Source organism: Solanum pennellii, chromosome 2 (assembly GCF_001406875.1).
Source record: "Solanum pennellii chromosome 2, SPENNV200".
Classification (NCBI taxonomy): domain Eukaryota; kingdom Viridiplantae; phylum Streptophyta; class Magnoliopsida; order Solanales; family Solanaceae; genus Solanum; species Solanum pennellii.
In genome coordinates, this window is record NC_028638.1 from 51,432,778 (window position 1) to 51,445,305 (window position 12,528).

At 33.1% G+C, this 12,528-nt stretch overlaps 2 pseudogenes; both read left to right on the plus strand.

Annotated features, from left to right (window-relative positions):
• LOC107008981 overlaps nucleotides 1–503 on the plus strand; it is a 24,907-nt pseudogene extending 24,404 nt beyond the window's left edge.
• Nucleotides 1–7,619, plus strand: part of LOC107008756 — a 9,183-nt pseudogene extending 1,564 nt beyond the window's left edge.
• The last annotated feature ends 4,909 nt before the right edge of the window (nucleotides 7,620–12,528 follow it).

Consider the following 12,528-nt stretch of genomic DNA (forward strand, 5'->3'; position numbering starts at 1 on the left):
CAAATCGTATCCTGGAATATTGTGTGCAGGTTCATGGAAGCATGCTAGGCATGGAAGCTGTAGAGGTTGTCTTGGTTGATGAGACTGCCAGAACAGCTGATATAGTTGGATATGGAGCAAAAGTTCTTCGTGGTAGCAGTCAGGTGGAGAATATTTCCCCTGCCTACTGGATAAACAATTACAATGGTTTGTCTCCTTGCATAGATTAGCATTTTAAGACAACTTGCCATCAACACGTCACGTTATAATCTTAGTATTTGCATAGATAGTCCCTAGTCCCTATCAGTAATAGTAATGCTTGTCTAGGATTGACCATAAGAATCTAGAAATATAATTCTAGCTGATAAGATGTTCGATTTCGCAAGTTTTTTTACCCATTTGCCTCCAATTTGTAGTCACCTTCAGTTTGTGTTTGATGGGTTTGTGATGTGAACAATTTGCTTTGTCTTGTTCTTTTTAATCAAAGGAAACATGTTTCTCTCTTCACTTCAAAGAGAGATTTTTGTTGTGTGAGTAAATATCATTATAACCACCCACATCAGTAGCCAACTGTGGGATTTGGACCTTGAGAAATTCACTTTTCTTCCATTATAAAAGTGTATACTGTTAAGAAGCTTGTTTCTCTGTCATGTAGATGCTTGAACGATTATGGAATTGTGAGATGAATGATTTGTGTTGATATTATATTTTTCGTCTATAGTCAAAAGACACTTGAGAATCACATATGGATTTTCTGGGCCAAAATAATGAGATGTTGTATTGCCTAAATCAATAGTGTGTCATCTGTCGCCTGCATCACTCAGATGATACTTCTCGTATTTTGTTTCCTACCAGGAACATTATTATGATTGGCTGTTGTATTTGTATGAACATACTGAATATATGTGTTAATGAAATAACTGTACTCTAGAAGGATTACAAAGTATGAATTTCTGGAGTGATGTAGATATTTTTTCAGTAAAAGAAGGAAGCAACAATAGAAGACTTGGACTCGAAGTCTGAGGCTCCGGCAAGAGCTTTTAGATTGAACTTGAGTTTTATGTAAGTTCCACAGCCTCTTCCCTTGGATACCTGATCCAATCCATTTTTGACTTCCGATTGGTTTTGTCGAATTTTTAAGTCTACAGATTGGTCCTTGTCAGAGAGGTGAAAGAAACGCTTTCCAAATATCTAGTTGATTTATAATAAGCTTCCTCTATCTCTTTTTTGATGGATTTTAGTGTTGTATTTTGATCGCATGTAATTAGGTTCTTTAGGGTTTTATAAATTTGAAATGTTTGATGTTTCTTGATTGCAATTCAAAATGTACTTCATATTCTTTTGCTTTAGTGGTTTCGTATGTTCAAAGTTACAATATCTTATAATTTTTTACAAGAATCTACGATGACTTTTCTTTAGTGAAGAAAGTTGTCTAATGAATGTTTTGCCCAGGATTGTTCATTTGTTTGTGGAATCTTTGATAGTGACATACTTGGTTAAGACTAGGGGTGATAAATAGTTTGATTGATTCGGATTTGGATGGATCGAATATGAATTGAGCAAAAATAGTTTGAATTATAAAAAATATGAATTTGATCAAATATGATTTGAATAAATGGTTCTAACTCATTTAAAAGAAAATAGTTTCCATAAAAAGAACTTATTCCTCTATCATATTAACCTATTTAAGAAAAGGAAAAAAAATATGGATGAACTATTTAATTCAATATGGATAAATAATTTTATTTCATTCATATGGGTTGAAATTGCCAATCCTAGTTAAGATCATATAGATTTCTGAGTTCATTATTGTTTTTATTTTTCCTTTAAAACAAATGAAGAGTTGAATGCCTAGAGTTGTACCATTGGATGATATTATTATGAATTCTCATTGTTATTACTTTAATTGTTTCTATCTTTCATCTTTCGTTATATTTAATTTTGATCAATAATTTTTCATACTATTATCATTGACACTATATATCTAATGACATGGTGTTATTATTTTTTTTTCCTTAGACGAATGATACTTGGTTGAATAAATTTAAAATCGTTTACAAAGATATGAACTATATCTTTGTTTGGTTTAAGGTAAACAAATGATTATATCTATAATTTCATAGATAGAATATATTCTTTAATTTTTAGTTTTTTTTTTCAGTTAAAAAAAGAAAAAGAAACTTTTCTTAGTTAACTATGGACAGTCAAGATAATTGTCTTTGATTTATGTATACAGTCAATCGAGAAGTCAAATATCAAGTCCAACAACAAGAACATCATCTACTATGTTATAACTCATAAAATAAAAATCAATATACAAAAAAATAGTTCTGAAAAATAAAACGTAGTTATTCTTTTCACATGTTCATATGATATCTAAATAATATCATATGAACATGTAAACATCAACATGAATGTACATGTAAACGTGTTCGTCAACATAAATGTGAACGTGAACGTGAACGTGACTGTGTAGGTGAACGTGAATGACAAATCAATGTCAACGTCTACGTGAACATCAACCTCAACGTAAACGTAAAATTCAACGTATACGTCAACATGAACGTGATCGTCAACGTCACGTCAACGTAAACATCAGCATCACATAGACATCAGCGTCAACGTGAACGTCAATATTAGCGTCAACATCAACATTAACCTAAACGTCAACCAGAACTTTAACATCTATGTGAACGCTAATATGAACGTCTACGTGAACGTCAATGTGAAAGTTAACGTCAACGTCAACGTCACCATACTCCAAAACAAGGTTAAGGTAAACCTCATTCTACTCAGTAGTAAGCATAGAAACAGGTGAACAACATTAGGATGATCAAGCATACACACATGTTTTCCTGTAAGACCACATTTATTGCAACAGATTCACCTGTCTCTATGCACTTGGCCTAATAATTACCAAAAACAAAATTAAAAAATGAGCAAACTTCAATCGGAGCCGCCAATACCACTTCAAAGCTTCCAAATAAACACCTAATGCTTCCTACTGAACATCAAACACAATTTCACCTGAAGTACAAAGAAAAGAAAAATTGATTTAGGTGTTTCGAGAATGTTGATCTGGCAACGAGCCATCAACGGTTGCAGCAATCCGATGACGGTGTTTCAAATGACGCGTCATATATTTTATTTGGAAATACGGTCAGTGCAATTTTATTTTTGGAAATACGCGTCATTGTAACTTTTTTTGAAAATACGCGTCAATGTATTTTATTTGGAAAATACGTATCAGTGTAATTTTATTTGGAATATGCATCAGTATTTCTTTTATAGTTGGAATGGAAAAAAAATCAGTTAATACAAATATAAGTGAACTCCTATTTATTTAGTTTACTCGATTATTTTATAGTACGAAGGTAATAAATAATGTATTTTTTATAACATATAAAGTAATACTATTGGTAAAGTAATTTTTTGTTAGAATACCGTTTCGTAACTTAAATTATTTCACTTATTTTTATGGATATACTCAAAAGTTTAATTTAAATTTTATGTTATTAAGTTATAAGAAATAAATTAATTTTTATATATAAAGATATAATATAGATTTTAGAAAAAATTAACATTAAAAGGGTCAAAATTGCTCCTAAATTATGTGAAATAGATTAGAGAAAAGACATAAAGTCGTCACTCAAGTTATCTCGTATTTGCATAAAGACACCTTAACTTTGGGAGTGACCTATTACCCCATGAAACTATCTAAATGCATAATAAATATAACCTTTTGACTAATTTTAACACCACTCATGTTGTCACGAAATATGGGCGCGTGAAGGACTCTTGGTGCAGCTTCAAACCAACGTAAAATTGCTCATGACACTCCCAATTTGACTTATTTTGAATAAAAGATATAGAACTCATGTATTAATTTTTTAATACTTTATTAGAAATAGTTTTTTTAATTATTCAAATCCTTTTTCTCATCTTCCCTATCCTTATTAGCTTACTCTTATTTTTTGGGCATTCACGACTTCCTTCATTTTTTTTTCCTTTGCTCGTTTCCCTTTCTTATCATTTTTTCTAAAAACTAATATTATTGTATTCATTCTTATTCTTTTTTTTTTCTTGAAAAATAAATTAGTTTAAGATCATACTTAAAAAAAAATAATAGGATAGTTAAAGTGCCTATTTGTGTACTGTGAAAGTTTAAGATCATAATTAAAATTTGAAGCCAAGTTTAAGGGCAAATATATGATGTATTATGTCTTTTTAATACCCTTTCCCTTTAGTTTGTCTGAATCAGAAGATTCTTTTTTCTAATTTTTGAACTGTTGAAGAAATGTTTTGATATCCATCTCTTCCGTGCTATGAACTCTTTGATATTGTACTGCTATACAAGCGTCTTCTTCCTCATTAGATGTAGCCATAGATTGAAATATTTATACCTATAATTTTTATTAGATCTTTCTTGACTTTTATATATATAATTAATTGAAATGGTCATTTCTTAATTTTTTATTTGTGAATCATAAATTTAACTAGATACATTTGTAATTGTTATGAAGGTATAATTTTTAACAGAATTTAAGTAAAATATTATTTTAAAGGAATCAAAATTATATGTATATATTTGAATAAATTGGATATTAAACGTGTTTTACTCAAATCTAACCGTATCAGAAAAGTTATTTACCAAAATAATTGAGTAATAAAAAAGCTACTATAATAAATTATGAGTTTAACTAAAAAAACGCTGGCAGTGGATGATTTATTTAAATTATAAATAAATTAAATTAAAGGAAAAAATGGGGAGGGCAAAAAAACGCGTTTTCTAATTTAAATTTGTTTTTTAGGAAATCTATTGGCTTAAAGAGTAAGCAACACGCTATCTGATCTGAGATTATAAATACCTCTTATTTTTATTGATGAGTAAAATAAATTCTGATTCTTATTTCTCCACTTTTATGAATTCTTCAATATGCGCATGTTCCAATGAATTTGTTCTCACTTTCTTGCGAATACTGATGACTGAATTTGGGATTTCTTGCGAATATTGACAACTGAATCGGGGAATGTTGCTTTCTACTCCCTTTTTCTTGGTTCTTGTTTGTTGATAAATAGTTCATGTGCTACACAAGTTTTAATCTTTCCACTTCATTGCATTCTTGGATCTTGATATCTGAATTTGGGCATGTTCTTTTTCTTGATTCTGTTTAATGCTGTTTTGGTTGGTTTCCATATTGGTTCTAATTAGTTGATAAATTGTTCATGTGCTTTCTTCGTATCATGATTCTTGACAACGATATTGATATTTGGTACCAATTTGTTGAGAACACTTTTTACTTTCATGTTGGTCTAACTATATATATATTGAGAACACTTTTTACTTTCAACAATTTCCACGTTTATTGTCGAGTTCTTGGAAGAATTTTGAATCTTGTGGTTTTGACTAGAATGTATCAAAATTGTCAATCTTTGGTCTTAATCATGGCCATGTGAGAGTTGGAATTATAGAATTGCCAGCATAGGAAAAAGACATTCTTTTTTAAATAGACTTAAAAGGAAAGTAAGACAAATAAATTAAGATGGAGAAAGTACATAGACTACCATAAATAATCATGTGATAGATAATACAGTGTGCACGTATTATTCTGCAATATTAATAATATTCTTATTAGATTGCCTTGGAAAAGAACTATCCTTAGACTTCTAATGATAGGAGTTTTATATCTTGGTGTAATCTTTCGAAGTCCTAGCGACTTAAATGAAAGCTTGAAAACATATCGTCAAGGTATTTACTCTTTTTATGTGGTTTCGGATTCTGCTTCTTCAAAAATGTTACTGCTACCTACATATGTGCATATCTTCCTCTAATTAATTTGATTAAACAAATTCTTTGGTTTCTGTCCAAATACATTCAGAAGAAAGACTAAGCTATTGAACTGAAATGATCTACAAACACTCTTTGAAGATGTTATTTCCATCATTTCTCTGCCAAATGGATTAAGTACAACTTTCTTTCTCATGTGTGGTCCAGGTGAGGAGTGGCATATATAGATTCTCAATAGAAGTTACATGATGTTCCCGGGATGCCTCATTACTATTGCTATAAATGTTATACACCTTGAAAGACAATTTTATTTATTACCTTTATTATGTTGTAATTGTTGATGCTTTCGTCAAGGTGATATAACCGCGTCTAGTTGCTGTCCTGTCTTTATGTTTGTTTGGTGTTACTGCATCAAGTTTCAGTATTTCTTCAATAAGATATAAACATCAATATAGTTGTCCAAGTTCCAAACAAACAAAGTATCATAGCTTCACTTTTATTGTTAAACTCATACTGTTTCTTTTTAACGTGAAAACAAAAGTTGTAGGCTATTATGAATTTTTTTCTACTGCCGTTGGTTGCAGGTTCCTAACAACCCAGCTACGGTCACACGAAACTCCTCGTTGATAATTCGACATTCATCTCTAAGTCAATATATGTTGCCACCGAAATACGAACCTACAAGTGATATACCAAAGGTGAGAAGTTGGATTTTATGTGAGACTTGTATAGTAGTTTGTAGGATGCTTTGGATGATGGACCAAAAGCTTAATCCAAATAAGACAGTGGAAAAATTTAACAGGACTTATAGTATTTGTTTATGTAGTTCCCTTTTTTCATGGATGAAGAAAACGCTTCTGGCGTACTAAGGACATACTAAGGACAGAAGTCATCATCATTTCAAGGAAAATCCAAGGGACTGGGTTTGTCCTACCGCTAAAGAATTTCCACTGGGGGCTGATTCATCTATGGAACAGTAAGCTTTCTTTTTTTTATGAACATACGCATGCATGCCTTCCATTGTTGATTGGTTCAGCTGGATTCTACTATGCATAATTCAATTATCATAGTTAGTGAATAGGAATGTCACATGTAATGTTTTAGTAGATTACTTAATATCTAGTATCATTTTATGCCTGCTTTACTAAGATCCCATTATATTAAGCTCAAAGCCTGGAATCTCTAATAGTTCAAATTTAAACCGATTAACTTCATGGATTTGTTATGTATTTGAGAGTATCTAAGGATATACAAATTGACTTGCTATTTTACTAGTTCCAGGAAATAAGAACCAAACTAACCAATTTTTCTATTTAATTGCATAATTCCCTTTTCTGTTAAAGATGTAGAGATGCATGACGGAGATGGAGATGGTGATAAGCCCAAGTTAGAGCTTGAAGAAATGCATTATGATAAGCCCAATCTTGTGCCAGCCATTGATGCTTTTAGTTCTAGTCTTGACTAAAGATATGTAGAATGTAACAAAATGTCCTTTATATTTGGTCTTAATCATGCCATGTGAAAGTTGGAATTATAGAGCTGCCAAAATAGGAAAGAAACATTCTTTTTGAAATGGACTAAAAAGGAAAGTACGACGAATAAATTAAAACGAAGGAAGTACATAGACTACCATATATGACCAGGTGGATGGATAATAGTGGACTCACAATTCTGCAATAATAGTAATATTCTTATTATGCCCTTAGAAAAAAAAACTATCCTTGACTTTAGGTTGATGCAATCTTTCTAAGTCCTAGTGACTTAATTGAAAACTAGAAAACCTATTGTCAAGATATTTGTTCTTTTTAAGTGGATTCAGATTCTGTTTTTTCAAATATGTTATTGCTACCTATATATGTGCATATCGTCCTTAAATTAAGTTGATTATACAAATTCTTTGGTCTATTTCCTCCTAATACACTCTTGAATATGTTGCTCCCATGATTTATTTTTAGCCTGTGGTCCTGGTGAGGAGTGGAATATATAGATGCTCCACTTAATCCTGCCATGTTCATGAAACGAGAGATATCACATTTACTTTTCTAGAGCAGCTTCTTCAGAATTAGTCGGAAAGCTAAATCTTCTCCTTGTGGAAGTAGCTATGCACATTGAGCTGTACTCTTCTACAAAATGTTTTCTAACTGCAATATCTCATTGGGATTTCTTATGATTGGTAATGTTATTCCTTACTATTTTTGGAACCAATCTTGTGCCAGCTATTGATGCTTGTATAGTTTCTTTAATTAGTGATTAAAAAATGAATTCAATCTGTTTTTCTAACTGCAGGACCGGATGCCTTTAATGCAGGAATGTATGCTAATCTGGTCAAACAAATATATCTCTGGGCTCATCCACTTAACAAACATTAGGAAAGAAATATGACGTTAATAGCGTGGCCAATGAACCTTTGTTGTGGTCCAGGGATGACAATGTCTCAGACTCCTCCGTATTTGGATCTCTAAAAGCTCCTTCATTTGGTGTTTTAAGAAACGCACACTATGGCACCCAAAGATTTGTAATTCCTATTCCTTTGGACAACCAGTAGTACCCATGTCGGGGAGCAAAAGTTTCACTTTTTTTTTTCCCATTTTCTCATGTATTGGAGCAGATTATTCAACATTTTTGGGGAACATTTTCTTCTGCAATCTAGATGATCCTATTGATATAAAATTATATACCATTCAGTGTGCATTACTATATGCTCTATATTGAGCTGAAATCGATGTTGAGCTTTTGTTTTGTTATTACTAAGTACTATTTTGTTCCTACTTCATATTTCTGGATATCCTAATGTACAATCTTAGATCAAATTTGCAAACCAGGAAAAGAAAACAACACCTTTACTGAAGAGCTTTGGTTTTGGAAAATCTGCATTTGGTATTACTCAGAAAGGAAGTAGAACAGCAACTCCAAAGGAAGATAACACACGACCCGGTGGTGAAAACATTCAATCCATTTGCGGATTGGAGACTTGTAAAGATAAAATCCAGGAGGAGTTTTGAGGTTTGAGGACTACCAGTTAGGCAATAAAGGTATCCTAACTTGTTTACCTTATCGTTAGATAACAAGGAAATCTACTTTGTATATCAATAACTCTTTTATACTTCATACGTGAATTTGCAGGTCAGAAATGTGGTTCTTCATTTGGTGTTTCCGCCACAGGGATCTGGTGTCATCGACAACATGAGGCCTTTCATATCACCATATTTAACCAACGGACTGTTGATCAACCTTCTTATTCCCATTTTTCAAGTACATTTCCTGTGGAAAGAGCAGGAGTTGATTATTCAAACGAAAATTTACAGAAACTGCAGTTACCCCATTTCCGAAGTCACAACAGTTTCCCTCCAACACATCATTGATGATTGGCACTGGAAGTAGAGTGGAATATACTGCCCCAGATGTTTCTTTTTCTCCGTGGAACCACTCCAGGCAGATTGCACCTTTAAAAACCAGCTTCCAAATCTTCCACTACCTCCACCTTTTATCAATATTTGCCACTCTATCACTTGTCCATTCTCCACTATCTCACCTTCCACATATCCTTTGTTAGCAAAGCCATCAGGCCATGATTTTGATCAAAAGAACCCTTTTTCTCCCACTCCTGTTTAAACTACAGGAGGCACTTCACAGTCCACATTATGCTTGAATTTCCTAAAGCAGTCACAGCCTACAGCCTACCCCCCCAGGACTTCTTAATATTTCAAACACGCCACTTGCTGCGAGTCAAAATACTGGAAGTGTTTCTGAATATATATGGAATTGGATCTCATTAATAACTCTCTGGCATTTTCTTTCTGTCATAAATAATATGAAAGGCACCTTGCGGTCTATAAAATCTGTGAAGCGCTTCTATTGTGGTGTTGTACATCTAAGTTGTTGCTACTCTTGCAACCTCTGTTCTTTTGTCTTCTTCAGCCAGAAATGACTCCTAAAGTTGGAGCAACACTTCTCACTCGTCAACAGGTACACATGAACTTCTATTTTTTTTTTTTGTTTACTCTCTCCAGTCTCCAGTATAACTCAAAATAGCAATTGTCCTCTGCAGCCAGAAATGACTCCTAAAGTTGGAGCAACACTTCTCACTCGTCAACAGGTACACATGAACTTCTATTTTTTTTTGTTTTTTTTGTACTCTCTCCAGTATAACTCGAAATAGCAATCAAACATGTTCTCTATTGAGATGAAAACTGGTTCTTGGCATGGAACCTCAAGTGGGTATATGAGATTTAGGAGAAAGTACTGTCCTACAAGACTAACTTATGCTTGCAGCCATGAAATATTTCAATGGTTTTCAGTTGATTTGTCTTTTGTCTTGGCAAAGTTCAGTTTCCTTCTCTGCCCCAAACCACCCTCTTGGCGGAAATACTCATAACCTTCCTCTTTTCTTAGTCTATTACTATTTCATCTCCGTTTATAAACCATTAGGGTGTGGAGATTTTGTCTTCCGTGGAAATTCCAAACAGAACTACTTTTCTCTTGAGCCTGATTAAACTATTGCTTGCCCAGCACCTCAAGTGGGTCTACGAGATTCTGGAATTTAATTTCATTTCATGGTGTTTCTTCTCCATCTCATACGACTAACCGATACTTGTAGGCACGTTAGATTTCAATGCTTTTGAGCTAATCGTGTTTTGGCTTCACTAAGTTCAATTATTTTATGCACCAAACCACCCTTTTGGTGAAATTATACATGACCTTCCATTTTTCTTTTTTTAGTACTCTCTCCGGTATAACTCCAAAATGACAATCAAACATGTTCTCTCTTGATCTGGAAAACTGTTGCTTGACATGACATCTCATGTGCATCTGAGAATTTGGAGAAAGTTCCATTTGATGGTGTTTTTTTCTCTAACAGACACGACTAACTAATGCTTGCTGCCATGACATTCTAAGCTTTTGAGATCTTTCGTGTTTAATTTTGACTTTGCAAAGTTTAGTTTCTTTCCAGCCCTCACCGAACCACCTTTTTCGTTATATTACACATGCACTCCCTCTTTGCTCTGTTTCATACAGAATGAAAATTTGGAGCTTTTTGATATCAGTTGGCATGACATTTCTGGTGGGTATATGAGATCTTGAGAGAAGTTCCATTTTTTGTCTTTCTTCTTTATCTCGTAAGAAAACTAATGCTTGCAGCCATGCTGGGTGTCAAAGCTTTTGAGTTAATTGTGTTTCGGCGTCGCAAAGTGCAACTTTTTTGTCACTAAATCATCCTTTTGGTGAAACTAAACAATACTTATCTTCTTATTATTAGTCTGTCTAGTATAACTCAAAAAAACAATTGAATATGTTCCTTCTCGAGCTCATAAACTGTTGCTTTGCATGGTACCTCAGGTGAGTATATGAAATATAGGAGAGTTTCATTTCATTGTGCGTCTTCTATGCCTCATAAGGCTAACTAACACTTGCAGCCATGACAAATTTCGAAGCAAGTTGATTCGTGTTTTGGCTTTGCAAAGTGTAGTTTCCTTTACCCCCTCACTAAACCACCCTTTTCATTAAATTTCACATGAACTCACTCTTTTCTTATTCTTATTACTCTCTGCTCTATTCTATAAACCATAAGATGTTGAGGTTATATCTTCTGTTGAAATTAAATATAACTCGTATTTTCTCGAGCTGAAAAATTATTGCTTGGCATTTCACCTCAGGCGGGTCTATGAGATTTTGGAATAATTTTCCATTTCAGGGTGTTTCTTTTAACTTTGCACTGTGTCCTTTTATCTGCTATTTTTTTTCGCGGTCTCCATCTTTGTACCTTGATCTGCTGAACTTGAGCAGAGAATCTTTCGGAAATAACCTCTCTCCCCTCCTCAAACCCCACTTCTGGGATTTCACTGGGTATGTTGTTGTTCTTGTTAGTATGATGCGCCATTATAGTATCATAATATTTTTTTCTTCATGAATAATCTTATATCACAGTTCTTATTTTTTTTCCATGAGATGTACTTCCTTATAGGACTGTTCTTTTATGTTTGTTATTCTTCTAAGTTGTTGTGTCTTCCTAGTTTGAACTTTAGCCTAGTTTGCACCAGGTATCTGTTGCTATAGGCATTAGGACCTGCTATGTTAAGATGGATGACCGATGACAATTGTAAGTATAATAGTTTCTTTTATTTTCACTTTCAGTTACCTTTATCTTGAAAAAAAATGTATTAGTTTCTTTGACATTGATCTAATGCATTTTGATGTGCAGAAAGATCTGCTCAATCTATTATTTTTCTTTTAAAGGATCCAGTGTCTCACGAGATGTACTGGTGCTGATGGGAGAAAGATATGTTTATCTTTTTGCAAAATGTTGAACTGATAACTTCGTTTCCCTAACAACCACTGCTTAACTTGCAGGTCCTTCAATATTTCTGCATCCATTTATTTCAGTTTATTTTCCTGACCAAAGAAAACGGAAAATTGGTCTTTGGTTAACATTTACTATATCGGGTGCTTTTTTTAATGATGTTTTTGTTTCTTGACCTTCGTAGTGCAGATCTCAATGTAAGGTTTCCAGAGGACCTATACATGTATTACGTAATATCATAACAATGAGTTTTGACAGTGCTTCTGACATTGTGCAGCGAAGTAGATCTCAGATATATCCACTGTTTTTGTTAAACCTAAACCGTCAAATATCTTTATATGATTTGACTTTGGAGCCTTCAATGACCTCTGTGGAATTTAAGGTGAGATTGTTTTGGGGTTGGGAACGAGTGAGTTTTTGAGAATTGGTTTGGATTGTTTTCTGTCAAATTTTTTTTTTGAAA